This window comes from Rhinatrema bivittatum, chromosome 2, assembly GCF_901001135.1.
Source record: "Rhinatrema bivittatum chromosome 2, aRhiBiv1.1, whole genome shotgun sequence".
NCBI classification, from domain to species: Eukaryota; Metazoa; Chordata; class Amphibia; order Gymnophiona; family Rhinatrematidae; genus Rhinatrema; species Rhinatrema bivittatum.
In genome coordinates, this window is record NC_042616.1 from 292790050 (window position 1) to 292805298 (window position 15249).

Genomic DNA, 15249 nt, shown 5'->3' on the forward strand with positions numbered 1-15249 from the left:
CCAGCCCTTCAATAATACTAGGGAAAAGAGGTGGGGATCATGGCCATTTTGGCAGCGATCACCAAAACTTGTAGAGAATGTGTATACTTGCTGGACACAGTAGCAAACACTTGAAACTTCACAAAAAGCATATGAGTCCCTGACAGAGTGTCATTTATGTAATCCATTTTCCGGGGAGGCTCAAATGATGTAGGGTTCTGTCTAGACAGGTTTGTAGATCTTGAAATGGACCTCATTACAGATGAACTATTTAGTAGCTCCTGTGTGTTGGTTCCTGCTTGTTAACTCCCCCAGTGAAATAAATGTGCCAGTCCAGTTTGAGTCCAAAACTGTTCTGATTTATTCCCACTCAAAGCTCAACCCAACTTATAACTCACCAGGGTCTTGAGCCTCACAGTCCTTAGAATCTCCATAATCATCATGAAGATTATCACCAATGAGGATAACTTAATATAGTGGAATTTCTCCAGTTTCCATTCGATACTTGACCAGGGGATGGGATAAATCTCATAGATTTGTTGCTCCCAAGTCCTCTTTATTTCCCTTCCTGAGAACCTTTGTTCATTTCCACCAGCATGAAAATTGTACTTAGAACAACTAAATCTAGCTGCCTAATTTTACTGGTTTTACTTGGAAAATAGATATAGCTGTGGCAAAACTGAGCCATCTCAGGGGCAGAGGTAGGTCAGGAAGGGAAATACATGCAAAAACTGTGATTTTCAAAAGTATTTGCAGAATTTGCACTTGCATGAGTTGCTCAAAATGGTTCTCATAATACTTAAGCAATGCTCTTCTGCAATGGTAGTTCCAGTTAATGATGGGAAAAAAACTCAGAAGATAATTATTTCTAATTTCCGAGTACTATCAACAAGTTATCAGTAATGTAACAGATTTAGGGTCTTATTCAATAAAAATGTTTTTCCATAGATACAGAATGGGAGAATGGCATTTTAGAATAAGGTCCTTCATTTATAATTCAAGCTAGACTAGCCTTCAGCTGTGGAGAAAACTGCAGAGTTTATTACAGTTGCCTGTATATTGGGCTCCTGCTAACCAGTGAAGACATGTCTAATCAGAAGTAGGATTATTAACTGTAACTGTCCCCCATTATCTGATTGTCTGAGCCTCTCCACTCTTGGTTATTCTCCCTTTTGTGACATTTACCCTGATCTATGTAAGAACGGGATGGAAGCAACTCAGCAATGGGCTACTAAAATGGTACAGGGGCTGCACCAAATAAATGCCTTATATAGAGCAGCTTAGCAAACTCAAAATGTATTTTCTGGAGGAAAGAAGGGAAAGGGAGAGATATGATAGAAACATTCAAATATTAACAGATTGCAATAAAGGAAGGTGACATTTTCCATAGGGAAAAAAATTTAAGGACGAGGGGTCATGATGTAAAATTAGAGGCAGGGAGTCTCAGAGAAAATTGTAGTTTTTTTTACTGAGAAGATGGTGGATGCCTGGAATAGCTTAGCAGTAGAGGTAGTAGTGAACAAGACTGTACCAGAATGTAAGTTTTCTTATGTCAGCTTAAGCAGCAGTAGGAGGTACAATGGAGAGGTCCTGTGTGTTAAAGGATAGAAAACAGAAAATGGTGCTAAATGGTCATTTTTCTAAACAGAGAAACGAGAATAGTGGGACATCTCCAGGGATCTATTCTTGGACCACTGCTTTTTAACAAATGACCTGGAAATGGGAACGAGTGAGGTGATCAGATTTGCAGGTGACACAAAATTATTCAAAGTTGTTAAATCACAAGAGTATTGTGAGAAATTGAAAGAAGACCCTGTGAGACTGTGAGACTGGGCACGCAAATGGCAAATTACATTTAATGTGGACAGGTGCAAAATGATGCAAGTAGGAAGAGTAACCCAAATTATACTGTAGTTACACTATGCAAGGGTCCACTTTGGGAGTCACCACACAGGAAAAGGATCTAGGCATCTTCATTGATAATATGTTGAAATTCTCTGCTCGATGGGCCGGATTTTAAAAAGCCTACGTGCGTAAATCCATTGATAGGAGCACTGGATGGCCCACGCCATTTTTAAAGATGGCGCCGGCCATCCATTACTCCTACCATGTGATAGGGGCCGGCCAATGGCACGGATACCCTGTCACATGGAAAGGGCAAAGGGCCATCAGCGCCATTTTGATTAGTGGCAGCCGATGGCCCGAGAGCGGGAGATCGCTCCCAGGACCCCCACTGGACCACCAGGTACTTTAAAAAAGTTTTTTTTGGGGGGGGGGGGAAGCTAAAGGATGTGTTTTAAAGGGTCAGGGTGGGTTTAGGGGATGTTTTTGTGTGCCATTTTTCCCGCCCTCCCCCAAAACGATAAGAGAACCCCACAAACAATTTCATGGGGTTTTCATATCAGTTTTGGGGAACCCCCGATTTCTGATGATATTTTCAATCGTCAGAAAAATGATTCACATCCCTACTATCTACCTTTTGGGATCCTGCCAGGTACTTGTGACCTGGATTGGCCACTGTTGGAAACAGGATATTGGCTTGATGAACATTTGGTCTGACCCAGTATGGCAAATCTTATTTTTCTCTGTTTGTATGGAAACTGTAGCTCCCAAACCCAGAATTCCTTCTGACCTGCCCCTCCCCTCCACCCATACACACACAAAATATATAACCCCTCTATCTCTCTCACTCTCACACAGACAGCCAAAAATCACACAGGCCATCACAGCCTGTAATCTACTTACTGATACCCACGACCCCACTTACTATAACATTGGGCCTTTCAAGATCTTCACCAATAAAAGAGAGCCAGTTTCTCTCCTGCACTATAGTATCATGTTGAATGTGGTGCCAAGGCTGGCAGAAGGTAAACCAGCTCTCTCCTGCTGGTGATGATTCCAGGAGGCCCCATCACTATAGTAAGTGGGGTCTGTAGTGTTATATGAAAGGGGACTATGAAGGGCCATATCTTTTGGTGAAGGGGGTCATGGATGGAAACAAGGACTGCGAAAGAGTGTTATGACTTTCGGAGGGTGTGTAAAGGGACATGAAGGGAGGGGCTGGTGTTTTCTGGGGGACCTGTAAAGGCCTAAAAATCTAACATGCATGAGGGGTTTTGGGTGTCATGGATCCATGGTCCTGATCACATTCCAAATGAAGTGGATGGACATTTCCCTGTGCTAACTGGTCCTTTCGCTTTTGGTCTGTTAGTGTGTGGAAACCTGATGCAGAGCACAGCCTGTGTGGTATGCCTTCACCATCTTTAACATTATTATAGTAATGCTGCCATGGTCTACTGTCATTAGTTTTGTACCCTAGGCTTTAAAGCATGATATAATGCTGGTACTAACACTGATTCATTACCATGCCAGTTGTAACCCTAGCAAGTACATCAGCCCTTTGCTACCTTTTGTGCAAGTAAAAACGTAGTCAGCTGTATGGGAAAGGTGGATTTTCAGCCATTAGTTAGTTAACATTTTTTTATTTGATTAATCGCTATTTCTTACTAAGGCAAATTATAGCGATGTACAATAAAACATAACAGTATGCAGATAATAAAATAAAAGCAATAAAACACATTACAAGACTACCACTCGATAAGCAAACACATTACAGGACTACCACTCGATAAGCAAACCACTATTTATGTTAGACTCATACTCATTGTTTAAAATGTTATATCGTAATTTAATGTTTAATGTTATTTATATTTATATTTATATTTATCTTAACCAATCCCAGTTCATACTTCCTGTTCTCTGTAAGACACACATATGTTTTGTCATCCCAAAGTTACTTGTAAACCGAAGTGATTAGCAACATTGTTGCTAGAACTGCGGTATATAAAAAATGTTAAATAAATAAATAAATAAATAAATAAATAAAACAATTGTGTGCATTATAAAAGTAAACCAAAACAAGCAATACAGTAAGACTAAGACATTTGTACAAAAAATGAATGCATGGACTTTCTAGTATGGTTATGGACCCTTGGACCGGAGCGAGTGGTGATGTAACCACTGAGGGACAGCCCCCAATGGATCTCATCTCTGGTAGGTGGAGCTGGTGAGGACAACCCAGCTGCACCTTCACCTATTCCAGCCCTCGTTCCCCGCAGGTTGAGCCCTTGGGTGCCGGGACCGGCAGGACTTAGGTGCGGGTGCCTCGTGGAAGATGATGGAGCTGAGGATGAAGACAGGGTCAGAGGCCCGGGTCTAGGCTGGCAGCGAAGGTGCAGAACGGTGCCAAACCGAAGATCTGGGGCAGGCAGCAGACAGGCAAGAGCGAAGTACCAGGCCAAGGGTCGAGACGGGCAGCAGACAGGCAAGAGCGAAGTACCAAGCCAAGGGTCGAGACGGGCAGCAGACAAGCAGAGACGAGGAGACAAGCCGAGGTCAAACCAGGAGATCAAGCCGAGGACAGGGTCACAGGAACTGAGGATCAAGGAGAAGACCGGAGACTGGAACGAAGGCACGGGCAGGAAGGCAAGAACTGGAATGCCAGCACTGGAGCAGAAGCAGGAACGGAACCAGGAACAGGATCAAGGCAGGAACAGGAACTAAGACGTCAGGAACAGCAACTAGCACTCCGAGGATGTTGCGTCCATCGGTCTTCGAAGGCTTCGCCACACCTACCTCTCTCTACTCTCAGCTCCTCCCGCTCACCTTGGACTGATGGCTTCCGTGGCGTCTGCTTGCGTTCTCTCCAGCGTCCCCGGTCCAGCTTTGGTGCTGCCTCCCTCCATTCTCATTCAAGGTACCTCTAGGGAGCGCATGCGCACACCACCCTCGTCTTTAACTCTATGTTGGCGCGAACCTCAGGGGCGACCCCCTGTTCTGACGCCACGACTTCCGGGTATATCTGCCTACAGTATTTGCTAGCTCGTTGAGTTAGCAACAGGATTCATACAGATGGGATTCGTTCTCCGTTCCTAAGCTACTCTGCCACTCCAGCGCTATCTGGAACTCTTACTACCCTTTGGGGTCTCTAACGGGATACCCACTCTTCAGGGGCCTCTCTGCTTCTTTCAGATGCTATCAGGAAACTGGTACTCGCTCCTTGAGGGCCCATGTTCCCTGTGTCACTGCCTGCAACCTCTACCCTTCTACTTGGAAGAACTAACTTACAGTCACCATCAGTGAGTACAGAACACATCTCTCTCCACAGTACTGCTTCACTGGAACCAGGTATTCGCTCCTCGGGGGCCTGCTCTCTGCTCCGGTCCCAGACCTCTCGTCTAGTGGAACCTCTGTTACTGCTAAGTGGAAACAACGCTACTGAGTCTCTCTGCTCTAAGGGATCAGGTATTCGCTCCTCGAGGGCCTGCTCTCCCTGTCTCGGAGCTTCTCCTACTTCTACATTGGGACTCTGAATGTTAATCTTATTGTGTGCTCATAACTCTCAGTCTCTTTCCACTACAGCACTGCCTTGCAGAGGATCCGCTGTTCCAGCGTTCTGTGGGAGACGCGCCCAGCCGGGCTCTACAACCACTACTCACTACTGCCACCTCTGGTGGTCACTTAAACTGTCTAATAAAAGATTAAAATCTGTGTTTGTCTGTCCGGAGTCTAGCCTGACACTGTGGTCCCTCACGGGACTGCCCCCCTTGGGCATGGTCAGCTGCCACAGTGTCCAAGGATCCACACAAACACCAATAACCATAACAGAGGAGACGACTTGTTGCAAAGGCAAAGGACTGCAGACTGCTGTGGGGTTTAAATACCCCTCCCTTATGATGTCATCTCCCAGAGCCGGGCTGAGGTTTCGCACCGCGGCCCCTTTAAAGGGCGGAGCCTCCTGCATGCGCGCGCCTAGGGAGAGCCCTGCCAGATGGAGGAGGACGGCGTTTGCGGCTATGCGGTAGGCTGCAGTTGGCCTGCCACAGAGCGGGTTGCACCGCGCTGGGTTGCGGCAGAGGCTGGCGGTGGAGCAGGTAGGGGGGACCGGCCAGGGAGCCGCAACACTTTCATAATGCATTCTAATTTGCATCTTATAGTTTCAAAAGGTATGCACATAGATGGCGCGCTGATACCGTGCCAAATTCTATCCCTGATTTGCTTTACTTATGTAACCCCTGGGCTAGTGTCCCTTCACAAGACCCCAAAGACTATACCTCAAATAGGGCTTAAGTTGGTAAAATCCTTTTTTGATGTTAATACAGTCAGAAAGTCCAAGATTCCCTGTTGGGGTAAAAATGAGCTTGTAGGCCCTGAGCATTGTTCAATAGTGAATTATTAAAGTCTCTTGTATACAGCACTAATAATCATTCTGGAAGCAAGTGATGGTTTCCAGCTTAACTTTTACTGATTAATGTTGGAAAAGTTGATGAAAACATTAATTTACAAAGTTTTGGTGTTTACAATCCATTATACAACTTCAGATCGTCTAATAAATATGACTTTCAATGTCTAGTTAATGTATTCTATTACTGATAGAAAATAGTTCTTTTATCTCAAATCCATTACAACTAATGGGATAGTTGATAATTCAAAGTCCCATTCCTCATGCCTTTAGTCCAATTGTTCAGTCATTCTCCTTTCTTCCCTGTTTATACCTGGATGGTATGTCCATACTCCTCTCTTTAGCATCTCGATGATATAAATGTGGTTTACACTGGATGGGTGCTGCAGATCTTTATTATCACCGCCTTCTTCTCAGAAATGGATCCGGATCCATTTCTCCACCAAGACTAACAACAGTCCACCCATGCTTTCTGTTTGAGAGACACCGCACCTGTTAGATGGCATATACTGAGCCCTTGGACCCTAGGCTACTCAGGCATGTGTTGGGATTTCACCTGCTATGCAGCCTCATCCTACCCTGCTGCCTCCTGCTATGACATCTCCTCATCAACAGAGGCCTCTAGCGAACTCTGCTGTCAGTCACCAGAGCCAGATCTTCAGTGACTAACCTGACTCAGCCTGTGGTGCAGCCTTCTCTCCACTAGGAGTCCTCAGCAGGCTTGGCTTCCAAAACTTGCCAGGCCCCTCCTTCCTGCCTGTACCACACCCAGTCCCCGCTCTATTTGGATTTGCCTTGCCAGAATCTCCTCACTGGCTCCTTGAATCATTCTTGGCTCTTTGTCCTGGCCTCTGTTTCTTGTTCCTGCCTTGTGGCCTATGGTCCTTCTTGCCCCTTGCCTTACTCTGTAGCCTATCGAGGCCTATCTTTGCTCTGTAGCTTATCTAGTCCTTGCCTTACTGTGTGGCCTATATATGCCTTTCCTAACCTTGCCCTCCGGGACCTCTTGCTTAGTGGCCTTCAGGCCTCCCAGACTTGCTGCCTTCGGGTTTTTATGTTCTGTGTTCTGTCTGATCCTTGTTGGTTCTTACCTTGCCTGCCTTGTCTAAGTCCTGCCCTAGTCTGCCTTGTTTGAGTGCTATCCTTGTCTGGTCTTGTCGTTCTCTGCCCAGTCCAGTTCCCAGGATCCTGCCCACAGCCCCATGTCTGGTTCAGTATCCAGTCCACTGCTCCCTGCCTGTCCCTTTGCCCAGTCCACGGCTCCTTGTCTGTTCCAGCTTTCAGAATCCAGAAGAAGAAGGAAAAATGAGAATGGACACCTACAAGATGCTTACAGCTTATACCCATCCAGTATACACCAGAGAGTCAACGAGGTACTTAGCCAATACAACAGAAAGACAGAGGAATGGAAGGAAAGGAAAGAAAATGATCCAACCAGAGCAACAGCATTATTCAGGTACTGTTTACATAGTCTCTAAATTCCAGTTGCAATAGCTGGTAATCATTTTGACTATTAAATTCTTGTTCCTGCCTTGTGGCCTATGGTCCTTCTTGCCCCTTGCCTTACTCTGTAGCCTATCGAGGCCTATCTTTGCTCTGTAGCTTATCTAGTCCTCGCCTTACTGTGTGGCCTATATATGCCTATATATGACTATTAAATGATCACTCTTTCAAGCGTTGTTGATCACTCAACTTTTAAGATAAGTGTTATTCACTGTTGAAAAATTTATGATAAGCGTGATTCACCAAGTTAAAAATATAATCGAGACCTATGATTATAAATATGGAAAAACCACAATGCAATACAAATAATTATGTGGTAAATTCTTAATGAATTTTAGTGTGAGCTATCAAGTTTATAAGCTCCTCTAATTAATATATGAGGTCTTGATTATTATATACATAAAAAATATTCCCAAAGTTCATTGGTGTGGTTTACATTGCTGGTTATGCTACAGACATCATTGGCATTCAGCACTGGATAATCTTGTTTTATTCTAATATAATTGACAAGGTGTGCCTATTAGATGTCCTGTTATTTTATTTTGGAGTTTTATTGTCTTATCGTGCTTTTGTCCCTGTTTTTTGATCTTTTATGTATTATGGTTATTTTATTATGTGAATGGGGGTAAGGGCTAAATAAATAAATAGTTGCCTTGTCCTTGAGGTCTCTGGACCATAGGGGTCACTGACTGGGGTCACAGTAACCAATGACAGCACGGGGGCTGTTGGTGAAGAAGAGGCAGCCTAGGGGTGGTTGTCTGAGTGGTGGCCTGTGGTGAGGTCTAGTAAGACCCAAGGAGGGGCATGGAAGTGCAGCGGAGCAGCAATGAGAGTGGAGAGGGCCTGGCAGGGCCGAATAAGGATGCATCAGTATGCTGCCTTTGGCATCGAGCCACTGTGGTACAATATCATGGGAGCTTCCTGCGGTGCAGAAAAGAAATTTCAGGTGCGGGAGGGAGGAGAGCAGAGTGAGCAGTGGAGCACAGGGCCTCTGCCACTGCCGCGACTCCTGCTTGCATCCCGGCCGCAGCGATGATTTAAAAAAAAAAAAAAAAAAACATGCACCGCTACGGGAGAGAGAGAGGAGGCACAATGAGAGCATCCAGAAGCCCTAGGAAAGCCCCCAGCACGATGTTTGGGTGAAGGCCATGATCCACTGACATTGGTGATGACATAAGCAGGTAGCCACGGATTCGGCCTGAGATATGAAAAACAATTTTTAAAGAAAAGGCCAAAACAAGTAAAAATAAAATACGATGCCCAACCCAAGGTGGAAAAAACAGCCCCAGTGCAAATATCAATGAAAGCAAATTAAATATAGAAAAATAAATAAAATTAAATACAGGAGGGAGATCAGAAGAGGTTTAAGTTCCTGATAGACCCATGCCTTGCCTTAAAAATGGGTTTTAAATATAAAATCATCCCATTTTTCCCATGAAGTTTCTGTGGTAAAAACATCTTTATTTGGTGAAAATGTGTAAAATAAAGCAGTGGTTCTCAAACTTTTTTTTGGCTGGGGCATACCATGGTTCTAACATGCGTGACACACTGAACATGTGACAGTCACGGGGCTAAATGTAAATATACATTCTGCATCCTCAGGAACCCCCAAAAATGGGTGCAGAGCAGAACTAGGGCATTACCCTGTACAACTCGCCAAACAAAAAAGATATTCTGGTTCTGGTGACATCTCAGAAAAAGCAAAACAAACTCCCTTTACTACCAGGCACAATAGCCTTCCTTATGAAAAGACAGTAATTTACCACTAATGCATATCCTATTGAGAAAACACAACAAATAAGATTGATACAAATGCCTACATGCTAGTAAAATTCCTTACCTTGGTCACACACCCAGAACCTAACTTCACCAAGTACAGAAAGACCACAAATTATAAATATGGAGACAGAAACTGGAATGGAAAACCAAAAAAGCCACTCTGCATGCAGTGCGAACCTGGAGAAATGGAAACAAAGATAGCACCTAACATAGTCCCAGGATCTGCAATAATGCACACAAACTAACCCGCACAAAGTTACACCTGTATTATCGAACACACTCAAACAGTAACAACCCTATCTATGAAAAGGCAACAGTGTAAATATTAAATCAGGCCCTAAACACTAATACACCTCCTATTAGAGCCCCACACAGAAATAATTGTAAAGCTATACTAAAAATGTTACAAAACAGCTGATGAACAGAATAACATCCAAAAATTAAAAACTCATAAAAATTATTAAAAATTGTCCAAATACCAATAAAAATTTCAAAACAGACACATAATACCCAATATTTAAAATGGCAGTCAATCAAGAAAAATAAACTTAAAAAGCCACCTTACTTACCCTCTTCAGCAATTCTCTTACTCCTTTCCCTTGCAGGCCAAAAGCACTCACCAGAAGCAGCAGTGGCTGCTGAAGCTCTGTCCTCACAGTCCTCTTCCTCTGGGCCCACAGCCAGTCACTCACACACCTACACCCAATTAGACCCCATGACCATTCTTGGTCTCATACACACACACCAATCATCTTCCTGACCAGTCTCTCTCTCCCTCACACAAACACATCACCTCCCTGACCAGTCTCTCTCTCAATCACACACATGCTCTCTCTTATATACAAGCTCAAAATCACACGCAAATGCTCTTGCACCCATTCACACCCACACCCACCGGCTCTCACCCAGGCTCCCATTCATACCTACACCCAGGCTCCCATTCACACCCACACACACCAGCTCTCATCCAGGCCCCCATTCACACCCACACCCACACCCAGGTTCCCATTCCCATTCACATCCACACCCAAGCTCTCATTCTCACATGCATGCATGCACCGGGCCTCACCGCCAAACCTCTTCTTCCTTCGCTGCAGGGATGAGTTCCAGTTCCGTCGTGGCTTTACTCCAGCAGGCCTTCTTTTTTGCACCACGTGAATGGGCTCCTGTGATGGCCTTGCTTGGCCGGGGTCAGGCTTCCTCTTCGCCACTACAGGGATGAGCTCCCATGGTGGACTTGCTTGGCCGGGGTCAGATTTCCTCTTCACCACCACGAGGATGAGCTCCCGTGGTGGCCTTGTTTTGACACTGCCACTCCTCCCAGCCCCCTCCCCCCCCCCCACTCCCAGCCTATGCTATGCCCCTTCTTTCTGCCTCAATGGCCAATCAGAGGCTTCCTCCCTTCTTCCTACTCCCACTGGCAGGAAGAATGGAGGAGGCTTCCCACTGAACCGCAGGGGCAGGGAACAGAGAAGCACAACTGGGGCAGTGGGATACCGGGAGCCGTGACACACCTGCTGGTGCTTGGCTATACACCAGTTGGAAATTGCTGAAATAAAGTATAGGGACAATTGTAAGGAGACTATAAGTCCCAGTTCAATCCTTTTTTTTTTTTTTTAATGAAAGAAAAAAAGTTGTGGAAATTGGTGATGCCATGGGATAGTTTGGAGTTATTCCATGATTTAAAAAGGGACAAAAATAGTAATATTTAGTTTGGAGACAGCTTTTTATTTTAAGGGGAACAATTTGGGAACTCTTTTGATTTTTAAAATTCTAGTTTATTGCAAATTTGACTTCAATCCAGTCAGATTGTTCAGATCTGGTTTGGTTTTTCCCTCTCAAAAGCTTGGAAAATAAGATTCTGAATTCATCACCTAAGTAATGCCATAGCAAGAGAGTAAACAACATGTAAAGAGGCTGGTTTAATTAGACCATATCTAGTTAAAGTACAGAGATTTTTGAGTAATTACATTCATTCTGGAAAATTTCCAAAGCTTTAAAAAAGTTCTTAATTATACCTGAAGCAGAGGATTAAGGAAACTGATTCTTGATGGTTTATATAGGAAACTAATTAGGGCAGGGACTATTTACAACTCTGACATCAAAGAAAAACATTGATAATTGAGAGTTTAGGATAGCAGGGTTGAATTTTGTTCTGAGAGGGAGTGTTAAACTCAAATTCTTCTCTGAGACACTCAAATAGTTTAGGACAGTGAGAAACACATTTATTTATTTATTTATTTTCTTTTATATACCGACATTCGATCGAGATATCACATCGGTTTACAGGTAACTGAGAGAATAGGGCGAGGTCCGCCCTATTTTACATTATAACATGGTAACAAGACAGAGTGATAATGAGGAGAGAAATTATATTAACATTAATAGTATTTACAACATGAGTGCAAATGTAACTATGTGAGAAGTACTTTATGTACTGAAATATTCAGAACAGGCAAGAGCTAAGGATAGTTAGTTAAATAATAACAGTAGCTGATCTGCAATTATATTTATTTATGTATTTGTCCAGCTAGTGTGAGAGAAAACAGTGTGAGAGGAAAATTAGTTTTAAAATAAGGGTTCAAACACTAAAGTTAATGCTGTTATTAGAAACTTTATGCCCTTTGGTTTTAAAAAGTTTCATGAAAGGGAAATATTTTGAGAATAGCCTTTGAGCAATCTTAAAGAGAGTGTGCCTGTATAAGCAGAAAGGATTTAGAATTCTTGGCTGTTTAATGTATGAGGATGGTCAGTGGTTGAGTTTAAACCCTGTGCCCCTGATTAATTCAAGCTTAGGCCTGGATTCTCTAATACCGCCAGGCTCTTTGAATTGCGCGGTAGAAGGGGTTGGGGGGCGAAGCATGGGGCGGGCCTGCGAAAGCACCCAATAGCGCCATCATAAAAGGTGGAGCTATTGGGCGCGAAATTGGCAGCGAAAAGGGTTCTTACCTTTTCGCTGTCCGCGATGTCTTCACAGCATCCACCCCGGTGCTGCCCCAATTCCTCCTGTTCCAGTCTTGACGCCGCCCCCATTTAGTGATCGCACATGAAAAGGGACTTTTCACGTGTGATTGCTTTGGAAAATGACCCCCTGAGTCTACTTAAAAAATAAATAAATAAATACTGTCAGAGATTCTTTTCAAAGATTAGATTAAAGAATCTGAGAAGAGGAACAATTTTCCCCAGAATTTTACAAAGATAATGGGAAGAGAGTACAATCAAAACAGTTAATACTTGGAGCAGAAAATTGCCACAGTTTTATTCACCAGCAATATCAGCTTGCAGGAAGGTATTATAAATTCAATTATCCTCTAAAGGCTAAAATTTATGAAAAAGATTTTATTTATTTATTTATTTAAAAGTGTTTGTATACCGTCTTTACAAACAGTGTTTAATCAAAACGGTTTACATAACTAAATAAAAAAACAAATGTAAATAAAGATGATGGGATTGGGATTGGCAAATTTATGGTCTGGAAGTACAGAGAGAGGAGTGAATGGTAGCTTGGAAGGACAGAGCTCACCTCTCTGAAGTTTATCCCATCTTGTCACTTTGACTTGCTCCATCTTAGGGTTCTCATTCTCATATCTTATTTCTTTCACCATTATCTCATCTTAAACTCATCCAGAATAGGCAATTTAAATTATCCTTTTGTTTACTTGGCTAGTTGCTACAGTACAGTAAGCCAGCTTGGACATTACGCATAGGGTAAATAGTAGGCTACAGTATGAGGAAGATAGCATCTTTTTGTAAAGAATAGGTAGCAGGTTCTATTTAAGACCACCGGGGTCAAGAGTTACAGTCTGTTGCGATCCTGCCCGCGAGGAGTGTGGGCAGGCTCTTACCTTCGCAGCCAGTCGGGCTGCTGACGCTGCTGCTTCTCTTTCCCTGAATCAGCTGGGGCCGTCCCCGCAGCTGTTGCCATGCGGCCGGCTCCTCTGCTCCTGTTTCTGCCTTCCCCCGACGTGCTGCTGCGATCCCGGGACCTTTAGCCAGCAGGGAGACCGTCTCTGCCGGTGCCTGCTTCAGCCCGGGTCCTCGCCTGGCAGGGGAGCTGTCCCTGTCGGTGCCTGCAGCCTCTCACAGCTCCCTGCAGTCAGCACTTCTCTCTTCAGCCTTGCAGCGTGGAGCGGTGCCTGTAGCCTGCTACAGCTCCCTGCTTTCCCTGCAGCCAGCCTTACCTCTCTCTGCTTCTTCCTGCTTCAGTCCTTGCAGCTGGGAGCTGCTCCAGTGACCTGCCTTCACCCAGCTCCAGCCCAGGGCTGCTCCACTGCTTCCCTGGGCCTTCCACATGGCTGAGGACGCCACCAGCTTCCAGCTCTTCTCTCTAGCTCCCTAGGGCTCGGGCGCGCGCCTCTCTGCTCCTCTTCAAGGGCCAGCCAGATGTGGCCCCCTGCTGACCCCTCCCTGGGCGTTGTCCACCTCAGCCCTACTAAAGGGCTCAGCTTCCAGTCTGACTTTGCCTTCGCAAGGAGTTGGTCACTCCTGAGATCCTTCGCTCCAGGAAGTCGTCCGTGTTCCAGCACTTCTGCAAGGTCCTGTGTTTCTTGTTACCTGTCGGAGCTCCTCATCCAGTCCTGATGTCTGCCTGCCGTTCCAGTCCCAAGGTCTGTCTCTTGATCCAGTACCTGTGATCCAGTCCTGATGTTACCTGCTGTTCCAGTTCCATGTTGCAGCCCTGAGGTGTGACTCCTATTCCAGTATCTGTGTTCCAGTCCTGATGTTACCTGCTGTTCCAGATGTCCTTGTTCCAGCCCTGAGGTCTGTCTTAATCCTTGTTCCTGATCCTGATGCTTTTACCTGCCTTGAGCTGCCAGGAGTGCAGCGTATCCTTGGCTTGAGCTGCCAGGAGTGCAGCGTATCCTTGCCTTGAGCTGCCAGGAATGCAGCAAACCTGCTTCCTCTTTCCTGTGCTCTCCCGCTCTCAGCGTGGTCCGCAACCAGCCTTCCAGGGCTGAGTAGGGCGCGCATGAAGCAGGGTGGTCCGCGACTCAGTCCCGCGGGTGGTCTGAGTAGGGCGCCCTGAGGGACGGTGCCCATGTCTTCCTTCAGCCCTCGTTCCTGATTCCACCTCTGTGCATCCAGTCCTGAGTCCACGCCTGTGCCTGTCCACGTCTATGCATCCTGCACCTCGTTCCTGAGTCCACGTCTTTGCCTGAGTCCACGTCTAAGGATCCTCCACGTCTATGCCTGAGTCCATGTCGTTCCTGAGTCTCGTCTGAATCCATGTTCCAGTCATCGCTGTCCTGGCCTCCATCCGGCCTGCCGCTTCGTGCCGTACCCTGCGGCAGGTCTGAAAGGGCTGGGAACGGTCGGAGGACTGTTCACAAGACCAACATTCCGTTGTTGGGTCTTCCGAAGCGTGCAGGTCCGGAGGAGGGCCTGTCTTCCAGTCTTCACTCCAGCTTGCCTCCGTCCAGCCCATGCTCGGGCATGCCACGCCTCCCGCGGCACCTCTCCAGACCCCTCTGGCGTCGAGCCGCGGCCCAAGGGCACACACATCTCCCAGGAGTGGGATCGCTCTCCTAGCGCTCCACAACACAGTCAACAAACTCAAACATTGAACTTAAGCTTCGAGTTCTAGCAGCTAAAACATCTCATCTACTAGGGGACCTCCTCAACGTTCACAAGCCACATTCCCTAGCATGCTTCAATCAAGTCTTATTTGCTGAAACTGAATTAAGTGTAGACACAACAATAATGAGACAGTAAACATAAAAGATAAAATAGAGAAATACAGAATAGAG